This window comes from Mandrillus leucophaeus, unplaced genomic scaffold (assembly GCF_000951045.1).
Source record: "Mandrillus leucophaeus isolate KB7577 unplaced genomic scaffold, Mleu.le_1.0 Scaffold125, whole genome shotgun sequence".
In the NCBI taxonomy this organism is placed as follows: domain Eukaryota; kingdom Metazoa; phylum Chordata; class Mammalia; order Primates; family Cercopithecidae; genus Mandrillus; species Mandrillus leucophaeus.
In genome coordinates, this window is record NW_012100876.1 from 4397771 (window position 1) to 4412931 (window position 15161).

A 15161-nucleotide genomic window follows, 5' to 3' on the forward strand; every position below is an offset into this window, starting at 1 on the left:
ACCAGGTGCCTGAGAGCCCAGGACAGAAACCTGATTCAAATCTTCCTTTTAAAAGGATGATTTTGTTGGTTTTATTGGTTCACGTAGCCGAGGAAAACAAAGGTGGAAAAATAATAATATCTGACATTTACTGAGCTCATATTACATGCTAAGCCCATGTTTCAACTCACCTAATCCTTATAAAGACCTTACGAGGTAGGTGCTGAATGTAAAGCAGGAAGCAATCCAGGGATCTGAAAGCACTGGTAACTTCTTTATTCATTTCGGCTTCTGTCCCAGTGCTGATCTTCTCTCAGACTCCTCCAGGTGGCAGGTACACAGTCGTCATTAACTCAGTGGCCATGGCCTGAGAGTTGCTGATGCAAAGGGAAAGAAATGGTTTCTCTTGCCTAGTTTCAGTTGTAAAATCCCAAGGAAAACTTCTGATTGGCTCAGCTTCGGTCATATGTTCATTAGTGGGCCAACCATAACGGCCAGAGGGAGTGACAGGAAGTGGCAATTCCTTGGAGAAACTAGGGGTGATTCTATCATAAAAAGGTGTGGGGGAGAGTAGATCAGACAGACACAATCACTGAAGGAGGAGAGGACAGGAGATTTACATGAAGAAGATATGTGAAGAGGTTTGGGAGGAGTTAAGAAGGGAAAGCAATCAGTCATTTTTCCAAAGGCCAGTCTGCAGGGCTGGGACTGAGCACAGGCTGAAATCAAGGTTGGACCATCTCTCAGCCCTTCTCAAGCCCTCCAGGCCTAGCAGTCTCCATCTGATCCCATATTGGAAATGGGCATGGAAGACGCCACACCTTTCTCAAGCTTTCCCTAGGAAAGGAGGTGGGTGAACTGGCCTGAAGAATCTGAGGTCAGACCCAAAGTAGCCCCTCACTGGCAGGAAGTTTCTTTTTGGTCTCACTTTTTGTCTTAAACATATCAGAGTTTGCATCACACTCCATGATACTTTACTGTGTGTCTTGTTATAAAGGTAGTTTATCCTGTCAAGACCTTTAAATAAAATGGTTAATTCAGGGCCTATATTCACCCTGTGGCCTTGGTAGCTGCTGGGATGCCGCTGTGTACCATAGAGCTCTCGGTGCCCTGATTCAAGAAGCTTGGGCACATATGGTTGGCAAATCCAGACCCCAATGGCATGGAGTACGGCAAAGGGCAGAAGGATGGCATTGATGTGGGATACTCCTGGGGGATACATACTTTGCCCAAAGCCAGCTTGACATTCCCCCTTCTCTTCATTGACCCTCCATCCCTGTCCTTCATTCACAATTGAACCGGAACTGGGGAGGGGGTGCATCTTGGGGCCGAGAGACTATCCTGGTGCTGGGTACATCCCATGACCCAGTATTAATAAGCACTCAATAGATATTCACCAAATGCATTGCTGCTTTAGAATTCAGCAATAAAGTTAGATGTTTCCTAAAAATGTCTTTTAGGTCTTTATGAAAATCACTTTGGAAATATTTCATAAAATAAGAAAAAATCATCAACTACAATCATAAAAAATAATAATTTTGTAAAAATATTCTAATAATTATCAAATATTGTAACTGTTTATATATAATTATAAAATTTAGCAATTATAAAAGACAGTAAGAGTTGTCCTTTGTTCAGTTTTTCCACGTAACAGACTTGGCATTGTGTTTTCCTATATGAGGTCAGTATGAGAGTAAGGTTTGAAAACAGCAGTCACTCTATTTTTTATTGTTTTATATCCTCTCCTTGCCACAACTGAGTGCCCTAAATATATATCCAGCTCCTCCTGACCCCCACCTAAATATTAAGTCACCGTCGACTAGCCTTTTGGGAGGCCAAGGCAGGCAGATCACCTGAGCTCAGGAGTTGGAGACCAGCCTGGGCAACAAAGTGAAACCCCATCTCTATTAAAACACAAAAAAATTAGCTGGGCATAGTGGTGCATGCCTGCAGTCCCAGCTACTTGGGAGGCTGAGGTAGAATAGCTTGAACTTGGGAGGCGGAGGTTGCGGTGAGCCGAGATCTCACCACTGCACTCCAGTCTAGGTGACAGAGCAAGACTTGTCTCAGAAAAAGAAAAAAACAGACACAATTGAGACTACGGGGTCAGCCAGCAAGGCTGGGACTGGGGTACCCTGACGTACACTCTCACTGATTCTCCTAAGATGCTCCTTTTTTGCCTACATAACGGTCAGGCCAGGAGGTCTCCACACCAGGCTCTGTTCCTCTGGCGGGCCCCTGACCTTTTGCGTCCTGGAATAAAGCAGAAGAGCAGGATGGCATGGCCGTGCTGGAAACAGCACTTGGGAAAAGGCCACAGACTCAACTGCTTGTTCCACAGCACGCACGAGGGCCACTGCCAAAAATATAATTACCCAGAAATGTGGAACCAAGACAGTGCAGCAGAGGAGACTGAGCAGGGACAGTGGGGGAGGGACAGAGAGGCTGGAGGAAGTAGGGCTGGTTCTGAGGGACGGACAGAGTCCCTCTCAGTGGCCCAGTGAGCTGAGGCTGGAGAATAAGAGGCCCCAGGCACCAGGGAAGATGCATCTGCAAACTAGAAGCTTCTAAGGAAGTTGACTTGACTCTCTAACCTTTCTGGAAAGAGAGAAGCTCTTTCCATCCTGCAAAATTGTGAATGGTCACTTTGTAATGGAAGAATCAGGCCATCTTCCCTAAAGAGAAGCAGAGGAGGAACCCACGCAGCTCTCCTCTGCCCACTCCATGTTAGGCAAAACTAATCTCCCTGCTCCTCAGAGGGGATGGGAACAAAAGGTGGGCTACAAGCTCATCTGTGGAGAAACTACAGAGGAATATTCGCTGAGATCTTCGACCCAGAGGCTTTAGTGCAACTGCTAAGCTCATTTCAGGTCGTGTGACACTCTTGCGCCAGTCCTCACTGGTGTGATAGTTACAGAAAAGCTGGCATTCGTCTTTGCTCTAACAATGCCCCCATCAACGTACAATCTATAATAAATGATTATTAATGACAAGTTATGGGGCACCTCTGAATTGCTATGACTATCTCCAACCCTGAGAATGTGTCCTAAAACACACCAATGCATAGATGTGACATTGGAAATATTTAGTGACTGGGGCCTCAACTGCATCAGAACCAGCAACCAACCAGCAATCGGAACCAAGGGGACAAGGTTCTGAGACATTATCCTGTGCCTGGCATTGACAGGTTGGTTTATGAGTCATGGGAATCTCCAGGAGGTCCCAAGGAAGTGCTAGAGCAGAAGAGGGGACACTTGGGGATTTCAGGGCGGTGCTATTTACCAATTGACATGGAACTCTTTCTTTATTTTAAAAACAGAGAGGCCAGACGCAGTGGCTCACGCCTGTAATCCCAGTACGTTGGGAGGCCGAGGCAAGCGGATCACTTGAGGTCAGGAGTTTGAGACCAGCCGGGCCAACATGGTGAAACCCTGTCTTACTAAAAATACAAAAATTAGCCCGGTGTGGTAGCACTCACCTATAATCCCAGCTACTAGGGAGGCTGAGGTAGGAGAATCACTTAAGCCTGGGAGACAGGTTGCGGTGAGCCGAGATCTCGCCATTGCACTCCAGTCTGGGTGGCAGAGCAAGACTCTGTCTCAAAAAAAATAAATAAATAAAAATAAAAATAAATTTAAAAAATAAAAACAGAGCCAACTGAATATCCACATAGGAAACCATGAAGTTGCATCCCTTCTTCATTCACACGATATGCAAAAATTAACTTAAAACGTACCACAGACTTAATGATGAGAGCTAAAACTATAAAATCCTTAGAAGAAAATATAGATATAAATGTTTGTAACCTTGGACCAAGGAAAGCTTTCTTAGGCACCAAAAACACAAGAAACCTGAGAAGAAATAGATCAAAATACAAAACTTGTATGCAAAGGATGGCACCAAGAAAGTAGAAAGATAACCAACGGAATGAAGGGGAATATTGGCAAGTTACATATCTGATAAGGGAATCATATCTTGAATGCAGAAAGAACTACTACAGCTCAGAAATAAAAGACAAACAAATATGAAAATGGCAAAGGATCTCAATAGACATTTCTCCAAAGATAATATACAAATGGCCAAGAAACACGTAAAAAGATGTCCAACAACATTAGCCATTAGAGAAATGCAAATCAAAACCACAATAAGATACTACTTTGCACCTGCTAGGATGGCTATAATTTTTAAAATGAAAAATGACAAGTGTTGGCAAGAATATGGAGAAATTGTCACCCTCATACAATGTTGATGGGAATGCAAAATAATATAATGCCTTTGGAAAGCAGTTTGACAGTTACTAAAAAAAATTAAGCAGTTTCCTTATGACCCAGAAATTCCACTTCTATGTATATAGCCAAATGAATAAAAATGTGTCCATATAAAAAAACTTGTACATAAATATTTACAGCAGCATTATTCATAATAACCAACAATGGAAACAATTCATATGTTTATCAACTGATGAACAGATAAGCAATGTTGGTATAGCCATCCAGTGGTATGCTATTTAACCATAAAAAGGAATGAAGCACCAATATATACTCCAGCATGAGCGAACTCTGAAACCATCCTAAGTGAAAGAAGCCAGTTGCAAAAGATCACATATTATATGATGCTGTTTATGTGAAACGTCCAGAATAGGCAAATCCATAGAGACAGAAGAAAGATTAGTTGTTGCGTAGGGTTACAGGGACTGGGAAGAAATGAGGGCGACTGCTAATGGGTACATAGTTTCTTTTTAGAGTGATGAAAATGTTCTAATATTGACTGTACTGATGGTTACACAACTCTGTGAATATACTACATGCTGTAGAACTGTACACGTTAAATGGGTGAATTGCATAATATGTGAATTCTATCCCTGGAAAGTCATTAGATGTGCCACATTGGCCAATACACAAACATGCTGTTTAAAAATGCAGACGTGAGTGTGCATGAGTGCATGCACAAACACACCCCAAGCAGACACAAACATGAGAAGAAGAAATTGAGAGAAACTGATCAGTACGAATGGTTGTGAATATTTTTTACAAGGCCACAAAGAGTGAATTCTTGCTGCATAGTTTTGGCATAGAAGGTCCTGCTGAAAATACATATAATTTTACCTCCCCAAAAGAATAAGAAGCTTTTGTGCCCTCAAATAATTATGTTCTGGAACTTTCTTATTTGGGCAGTTTCTAGGAGTTGTACCTGTATCCCTATTATTACAGAAATAGGGATACAGAAATAGGGATATCCCAATGGTAATATTTGAAGAGACACCTACATGAAGCTTATAAAATCCTGGTGCTGTTTCCCCCTCAGAAAGAACACAATCTCCCCACCACACCAGCAAACTGCTTCTGCCTAACACCAACCGATGAGAGGCAGTGGAAGAAGATGCTCTCTGCGAAATTACAATGCAATGATTCAGTTCCATGTCTGGGAAAGATGGAGGCCTTGTAGCTCACACCCAGGCCATGGCAGGGAGCCCTGAGTTATATACTGTGTGGGGACATGAGGGAAGGCTATTTGCCAAGCAGAATAAATCCATGTCTTTCTCAGAGGGGCCTCCAAAGTAACAAACGCACTCACTGATTAAATGCAATTCCAGGGCAGATGAGTTTGGGTTCAGGAAAACAATGTGGCCCGCTCGATGACTCATCTTTTGTGCTGCTGCACACTGTCACCACACTTGACTGTGCTGCCACTACTGATATCTGACACTTGTTGAGCACAATGATAAATACTTACACACTTATCTCATTTCATCCTCAGAACCACTCAATAAGGTCAATGCCATCATCATGACCACTTTGCAGGTGGAGAACTGAGGTCCAAGGGGGCAGATGAAGTTTTGAACCCAGTTCTGCCTGACACCATTGCCAAGTCATAATCACTTATGCTTCAAAAGCAGGAGCTCTGAACACAGGCTTACAAACCAAGAGGGGAGGAATGGCAGAGGAAGGGAGAAGCTTGTTCCTTGTTTTCTTTGGTCATGGCATTGAATTATTGTTGAAATTCTCGAGAGGCAACATTTCTGAATACAAGAAGCATATGAGAGAAATATCCTCATCCAAGATACAGGAAGAAAAGAAATTGGAGAAATTATACTGAAAAAAAAAAATCTCTCTGCACATGTTTAGGGAAGACAGAAGGAGCAGGGGCGAGTGAGGAAGATAAGACTACAGAGATGCCAATCAAAGACTGGTCCAGGTCCTCTTACCTTAGTCCACTCCACAACACAGACAGAAACCCCTCACCTCATGTTCCAGTAGCAACCAAAAGGTCCTCCTGTGAAGGGCACTGCCTCCTTCTCTTTTCCTTCTCCCTGCACTCCATTCAGGGATCCTACCCATAGATGAATGAGAACAGGTTTAGAAAACACATTTGCCCAGTGTAGACTTAACCTGAAGTTTCTCGGTAGATCCACACTGAGCCAGGGGGAGAAGTCTGTGGGACAAGAAGGAGAACATCAGCTGGGTGCAGTGGCTCACACCTGTCATCCCAGTACTTTGGGAGGCTGAAGCAGGAGGATGACTTGAAGCTGGGAGTTTGAAACCAGTGTGGTCAACATAGCAAGATTCCATCTCTACAAAAGAAAAAATTTAAAAATTATCCAGGCATGGTGGCGTGTACCAGTAGTCTCAGCTACTCAAAAGGCTGAGTCAGGAGGATCACTTGAGCCCAGGAGTTTGAGGCTGCAGTGAGCTATGATTGCACCTCTGCACTCCAGCCTGGGCAACAGAGCAAGACCCTGTCAAAAAAAAAAAAAAAGAAAGAAAAAGAAGAAGAAAAGAAGAAGAGGAAGAAGAAGAAGAAGGAGGAGGAGGAGGAGGAAGAAGAGGAAGAAGAGGAGGAGGAGGAAGAGGAGGAGGAAGAGGAGGAGGAAGAGGAAGAGGAAGAAGAAAGAAGAAAGAAGAAGAACATTTACTGGGGCCAGAAGGAGTAGCTGAAGTTTCAGCACCAAGTCTAATGGGCCACCACTTTGGTTTCCTTCTTTAATTACTTTTTTTTATTTTGACATAATCTCAGATCTACAGAAAAGCTGCAAGAATTGTAAAAATAATTTCTAGGATGCCCCAATTAAAAGACACAGACTGGCAAATTGGATAGAGTCACGACCCATCAGTGTGCTGTATTCAGGAGACCCATCTCATGTGCAAAGACACACATAGGCTCAAAATAAAGGGATGGAAGAATATTCATCAAGCAAATGGAAAGTGAAAAAAAGCAGGAGTTGCAATCCTAATCTCTGATAAAACAGACTTTAAACCAACAAAGATCAAAAGAGACAAAGAAGGGTGTTACATAATGGTAAAGAGATCAATGCAGCAAGAAGAGCTATCTATCCTAAATATATATGCACCCAATACAGGAGCACCCAGATTCATAAAGCAAGTTCTTAGAGATCCACAGAGAGACTTAGACTCCCACACAATAATAGTGGGAGACTTTAACACCCCATTGTCAATATTACATAGATCAACAAGACAAAAAATTAACAAGGATATTCAGGACTTGAACTCAGCTCTGGACCAAGAGGACCTAATAGACATCTACAGAACTCTCCACCCCAAATCAAGAGAATATACATTCTTCTCAGCACCTCATTACACTTATTCTAAAATTGACCACATAATTCGAAGCAAAACACTCCTCAGCAAATGAAAAAGAGTGGAAATCATTACAGTCTCTCAGGCCACAGTGCAATCAAAGCAGAACTCAGGATTAAGAAATTCACTCAAAACCTTACAACTACATAGAAACTGAACAACCTGCTTCTGAATGACTACTGGGTAAATAATGAAATGAAGGCAGAAATAAAGATGTTCTTTGAAAGCAATGAGAACAAAGACACAATGTACCAGAATCTCTGGGACACATTTAAAGCAGTGTGTAGAGGGAAATTTATAGCATTAAATGCCCACAAAAGAAAGCAGGAAAGATCTAAAATTGACACCCTAACATCAAAAATGAAAGAACTAGAGAAGCAACAGCAAACAAATTCAAAAGCTAGCAGAACACATGAAATAACTAAGATCAGAGCAGAACTGAAGGAGATGGAGACACAAAAAACCCTTCAAAAAATTCATGAATCCAGGAGCTGTTTTTTTGAAAAAAATAAACAAAATAGATAGACTTCTAGCCAGACCAATAAAGAAGAAAAGAGAGAAGAATCAAATAGATGCAATAAAAAAAGATATAGGGGATATCACCACTGACCCCACAGAAAAACAAACTACCATCAGAGAATACTACAAACACCTCTGTGCAAATAAACTAGAAAATATAGAAAAAATGGATAAATTCCTGGACACATACATCCTCCCAAGTCTAAGCCAGGAAGAAGCTGAATCCCTGAATAAACCAATAACAAGTTCTGAAATTGAGGCAGTAATTAACAGCCTACCAACCAAAAAAAGTCCAGGACCAGACAGATTCACAGCCAAATTCTACCAGAGGTACAAGAGGAGCTGGTACTATTCCTTCTGAAACTATCCCAAGCAATAGAGAAAGAAGGAATCCTCTCTAATTCATTTTATGAAGCCAGGGCCACCCTGATACCAAAACTTGGCAGAGACACAACAACAAAAGGAAATTTCAGGCCAATATCCCTGATGAACATCAATACCAAAATCTTCAATAAAACACCTGCAAACTGAATCCAGCAGCACATCAAAAAGCTTATCCACCATGATCAAGTCGGCTTCATCCCTGGGATGCAAGTCTGGTTCAACATATGCCAATCAATAAACACAATCCATCACATAAACAGAACCAATGACAAGAACCACATGATTATCTCAATAGATGCAGAAAAGGCCTTCGATAAAATTCAACACCCCTTCATGCTAAAAACTCTCAATAAACTAAGTATCAATGGAACATATCTCAAAATAATAAGAGCTATTTATGACAAACCCACAGCCAATATCATGCTGAATGGGCAAAAACTAGAAGCATTCCCTTTGAAAACTGGCATAAGACAAGGATATCCTCTCTCACCACTCCTATTCAACATAGTAGTGGAAGTTCTGGCCAGGGCAATCAGGCAAGAGAAAGCAATAAAGCGTATTCGCATAGGAAGAGAGGAAGTCAAATAGTCTCTGTTTGCAGGTGACATGATTGTATATTTAGAAAACCCCATCAACTCAGCCCAAAATCTCCTTAAGCTGATCAGCAACTTCAGCAAAGTCTCAGGATGCAAAATCAATGTGCAAAAATCACAAGCATTCCTATACACCAATAACAGACAGAGAACCAAATCATGAGTGAACTCCCATTCACAATTGCTACTAAGAGAGTAAAATACCTAGGAATCCAGCTTACAAGGGATGTGAAGGACCTCTTCAGGGAGTACTACAAACCACTGCTCAAGGAAATAAGAGAGGACACAAACAAATGGAAAAACATTCTATGCTCATGGATAGGAAGAATCAATATCGTGAAAATGGCCATACTACCCAAAGTAATTTATAGATTCAATGCTATCCCCATCAAACTACCACTGAATTGGAAAAAACTACTTTAAAGTTCATATGGAACCAAAAAAGAGCCCACGTAGCCAAGACAATCCTAGGCAAGAAGAACAAAGCTGGAGGCATCATGCTACCTGACTTCAATCTATACTACAAGGCGACAGTAACCAAAACAGCATGGTACTGGTAGCAAAACAGATATATAGACCAATGGAACAGAACAGAGGCCTCAGAAATAACACCACACATCTACAACCATCTGATCTTTGACAAATCTGCCACACACAAGCAACGAGGAAAAGACTCCCTATTTAATAAACGGTGTTGGGAAAACAAGCTAGCCATATGCAGAAAACTGAAACTGGATCCCTTCCTTATACCTTATGCAAAAATCAACTCAAGATGGATCAAAGACTTAAACGTAAGACCTAGGACCATACAAATCCTAGAAGAAAACCTGGGCAATACCATTCAGGACACAAACAACCCCATCAAAAAAAAAATGGGCAAAGGATCTGAACAGACACTTCTCAAAAGAAGACATTTATGCAGCCAATAGAAATATGAAAAAATGCTCATCATCACTGGTCATTAGAGAAATGCGAATCAAAAGCACAATGAGATACCATCTCATGCCAATTAGAATGGTGATCATTAAAAAGTCAGGAAACAACAGATGCTGGAGAAGTTGTGGAAAAATAGGAACACTTTTACACTGTTGGCTGGAGTGTAAATTAGTTCAACCATTGTGGAAGATAGTGTGGCGATTCCTAAATGATCTAGAACTAGAAATACCATTTGACCCAGCAATCCCATTACTGGGCATATACACAAAGGATTATAAATCATTCTATGATAAAGATACATCCACATGTAGGTTTACTGCAGTACTATTCACAATAGCAAACACTTGGAACCAACCCAAATGCCCATCAATGATAGACTGGATTAAGAAAATATGGCATATATACACCAAGAAATACTATGCAGTCATAAAAAAGCATGAGTTCATGTCCTTTGCAGGGACATGGATGAAGCTGGAAACCATCATTCTCAGCAAACTATCACAAGATCAGAAAACCAAATACCGCTTGTTCTCACTCGTAGTGGGAGTTGAACAATGAGAACACATGGACACAGGGAGGGGAACATCACACACTGGGGCCTGTCAGGGGGTGGGGGGCTAGGGGAGGGATAACATTTGGAAAAATACCTAATGTAAGTGACAGGTTGATCGGTGCAGCAAACCACCATGGCACGTGTATACCTATGTAACAAAACTGCATGTTTTGCCCATGTAACCCAGAACTTAAAGTATAATAATTTTTAAATAAAAGAATGTCTACAAGCCTTTCACCCAGATGCCCCGTCTCATCTTTCCCTCTCAAATGATAGACAGATACAGATATATACAAGTACATAAACATACACAAGCATTACAAATAGAGACATATGCATATATACAAGTACATGTATACACAGGTATACATACATGCTCTCTCTCTCTCTGTGTATATATATATATGCACACATACACATTAAAAACCACTGGTACCTGCAATTCCTATTCAACACTGCAGAGCTCATTAGATCTTTCTGCTTCCCATACTGGTAATTCTCTTCCCATCAGTAAGAAACCTGGCTCCCACTACGCACAATATATTTACTTTTTGCCTAATCCCAGAATACAATCAGTATTTTCAGAATTCATCATTTATTCATCTGCAAAAAAGAAACTTCCCATCTAGCATTTAAGACTCATTAGTCCCAGGAATTTGAGACCTGCCAGAGCAGCATGGCGAGATCCCATCGCTACAAAAGATTTTAAAAATTAGCTGGGTGTGGTGGCATGTGCCTGTTGTCCCAGGTACTTGGGAAGCTGAAGTGGGAAGATGACTCGAGCCCAGGAAGTTGAGGCTGCAGTACGCGGTGATTGCGCCACTGCCTTCCAGCCTGGGTGACAGAGGGAGACCCTGTCTCAAAACAAAAACAAAAACAAACAAACAAACAAACAAAACTCAGAGTTCTCTAGTCCTTATTCCAAGCACTATGCTCCAGTCACTGGTTCAGCCCCCTCCCGCCTCCACCTTCCTTTCAATGTGGTTGCGTGTTTCATTTGAAATACAGTTGACTTCATTTGTTTCTACTTACATCTCATCTTAAGAATTTTTTTTGTTCCTCCTTGTTGTCTTTTCCTTCCTTTTTTCCTTCCCTTCCTTCCTTCATTCTTTCCTTCTTTCCTGCTTCCTTCCTTCCTCCTTTCTCTGTCTCTTTTTCTTTCGTTTTGAATACATGAAATCTTAACAGGGTTCCAAGAGTCAGAACTATATGAAAAGATATACTCAGGGTAGTGTCGTTTCTTTTTCATTCCTTCTCTGCTTTCGGCCTTGTTACCACCTACCCCTGTAACTAACCAATCTCATTATTTCTGTCATATCTTTCTAGTTCTGCTGGTTCTTTTTTTTTTTTTTCCTTGCACAAATGGGGAAATATTTTCTTATTTCCCCTCCCTTCTTACACAAAAGGTAGCACCCTACCTTAACAGTATGCCCTGGAGTCACCCCACATATGTCCATAGATATCATTCTTACTCTTTTTTACAGCCGCATAGAACTCCATTGGGTGAATACACTGTAATCACTTAACTAATCTCATGTGTGTGGGTGTTTCGATTGTCTCCAGTGTTTAGATTGTGTCCACTGTTTTGCAATTACAAACAATGTAGCAATTAATACCTTGTGCATACATATTTTCACATTATGGGAATGTTAGCTACTTTTAAATGTTATATATCAGTAAGGATTAGATCCAACTTTATGTAATAGAAAACTCAAAATAACAGAAATATATAATAGGTTATTGCTAGCCACGCAAAAAAAGATCCAGAAGCAAGAAGTCCAGGTTGTCACTGTGGCTCATGAGGGAACTTGACTCCTTCTGTCATTCTGTTCTTCCATTCTTAGTACGTTATTTCCATACTTAATTGCCTCATGTTCTAAATGGCTGCTGATACTCCCACCATCACATTCATGCTCCAGGAAGGAAAAGGATGTAAGATCAAAAAGGGCTTTCTTCAGCTGTCACTTTTTTATGGAGACATTCTGAAAGTGTCTCCCAACAACTTTCACTTACATCTTATCTTCTAGAGTTCAGTCACATAGCTTCAGGGAGGTTGGGGAAATAGTCTTGCAGCTGGTCACACCACTACCTTCAGTATTTTTATTTATTTATTTATTTATTTATTTATTTATTTATTTATTTTTAAACGAAGTCTCACTCTGTCACCAGGCTGGAGTGCAGTGACGCGATCTCGGCTCACTGCAACCTCCACCTCCCGGGTTCAAGCGATTCTCCTGCCTCAGCCTCCCAAGTAGCTGGGACTACAGGTGCATTCCATCATGCGCAGCTAATTCTTGTATTTTTAGTAGAGATGAGGTTTCACCATGTTGGCCAGGGTGGTCTCCGTCTTTTGATCTGATCTGCCCACCTCGGCCTCACAAAGTGCTGGGATTGCAGGCGTGAGCCACGACTAGGATTCTTTAGTTGAGGAGGAGGGAGAAATTGTGTATTGGTTGGGTAACTAGCAATCCCTACCACATGTTACTACAATTAAATTTTCACTCCTTCTATCACTGCTATACAACCAGTACACCTTTTGTTTATGAGGGTGTCCTAAAAAGTCACTTCTCTCCCCGGAGTAATTTGGGATAATTTGAGGTGCATTCTCATAGTTCTGAACCAGTCTAGGGCCCTCCCTGCTTGGGGACCAGTGGGAGTGATGGCCACCGGCTCCACGGGAATGTCCAGGAGAATGCATTCACTGGGGCCACCCTGTTATATGAACCACAGGTGTTTTCACGAGAAGGGAAAATACAATGATTGTATTAACCCGTTTTCATGCCGCTGCTAAAGACATATCCGAGACTCGGCAATTTACAAAAGAAAGAGGTTTAATGGACTCACTCTTCCACGTGGCTGGGGAGGCCTCACAATCATAGTGGAAGGTGAAAGGCATCTCTCACATGGAGGCAGACAAGAGATGTGACCTTGTGCAGGGAAAATCCTCTTTATAAAAGCATCAGATCTCGTGAGACTTATTCAGTATCACGAGAACGGCGTGGGAAAGACCCACCCCCATGATTTAATGACCACCCACTGGGTCCCTCCCATGACACATGAGAATTGTGGAAGCTACAATTCAAGATGAGATTTGGGTAAGGACACAGCCAAACCCTATCAATGATCCTTCAACAAGCAAAGGAGATAAACCCAAAAGCCAGATGCCACTATCTTTCATAGGTGAAAGTAACAATGTACTCAATGTCACCAAGAGAAGCAAATGTATCAAGAGACTTTAAAAAGTGCCCAGGTTAATCCCAGAGGGAATAGGGACTGCCATACAAAATGGCGTTACATACTAAAAGAATGATGTCAGGAGTGCCAGTAAAGGCAAAGCGCTTATGTGTGAGTTTGGGAGCGGAGCCTGCAGAGGGATGAGTTTCAGTTGAGTAGGAGGAGTGGGGACTGAACTGTTGGATTTCTGCTCCAGAACAAAGAAAAGGGGACTCTCACAGTGGCTCGGTGAAAAGTACTAGGGTTTTGGAGTGTGATGGAGCTGAGTTCACACTCCAGCTCTATGAGTGACAACCATAAAGTCACTTCGTTCCTCTGGGGCCTCAACTTTCTCATCCACACTCTGCTTTCTAGCATGGAGCTGTGGGGAGAATTGAAGGATAGATTAAAGATTCAACAAGGCAGTTATTAATCATTAACAGTTACTGCCATGGCTGGGTGTGGTGGCTCACGCCTATAATCCCAGCACTTTGGGAGGCTGAGACTGGAGGATCGCTTGAGCCCAGGAGTTCAAGCTCAGCCTGGGCAATACAGCAAGACCTCATCTTTACACATAATAAAAAAAAAATTAACCAGGCATGGTGGTGCACGTCTGTAATCCCAGCTACTCGGGAGGCTGAGGCGAGAGGATTGCTTGAGCCCAGAAGGTTGAGGCTGCTATGAGCCATGATCATGCCACTGTAACTGCACTCCAGCCTGGGCAACAGAGCAAGATCCTGCCTCAATTTTTTAAAAAATAGTTACTATCATATCATTTAGTATGAAAGTTCTCAGTCGGTCCTTCCCTACGTGTTCACATCTGGTTACCAGACCCTTCTCCCACTTGGACGGAGGATTACAGAAAGGAGGAGGGCAAACACCTTCTTGGGAGATGCCAAGCTACAGCCCCCCAGGGAGAAAGGGTAGAAAACCACAGGTAAGGGATTTTCCATGCTTCTTAGGGTTGACCCTCCTAACCGTCTGTTAGGTGGAGCCAGACAGCATGACAGGCCCAGGGGCCCACAAGAGGCCACCGCACATCAAGATATGGAAAGTTTTCCTTTTTCATGCCCTAACATGCTGGATCTAAAGGAGTTTTGTCCCCAAGGGGCTGTTCATTAAGGAATCACTTTCCTTACACTCAGGACTCCCGGGATGTCAACGTATAATTTAGTATTGTCCCAGTGACCACTGGCTGTGCAGCCCTGGACACGTCTCAGTCTCTGGAAATTGCCCTCCCTTTCCCCTCAGGGTGTTCTGAGACGCCCATAAAAGCTCTGCTCTGGATATCTGAAGTACCAGAAAGTGCTCAGGTTGACAAAACAAATGTGTCTGAGTAAGCACCTTAGTTCTTACTCATTAAATTATTGGATAAGACCAAAAAAAAAA

General features: G+C 42.2%; 1 long non-coding RNA gene across 1 annotated transcript in view; it reads left to right on the forward strand.

Annotated features, from left to right (window-relative positions):
- The first annotated feature begins 493 nt into the window (after positions 1–493).
- The window catches only part of LOC105533449, a 32861-nt gene continuing 18193 nt past the window's right edge, over positions 494–15161 (forward strand). The window contains exon 1 of the long non-coding RNA XR_001005119.1: positions 494–856. This is a non-coding gene — a long non-coding RNA (uncharacterized LOC105533449). The remainder of the gene's footprint in view (positions 857–15161) is intronic.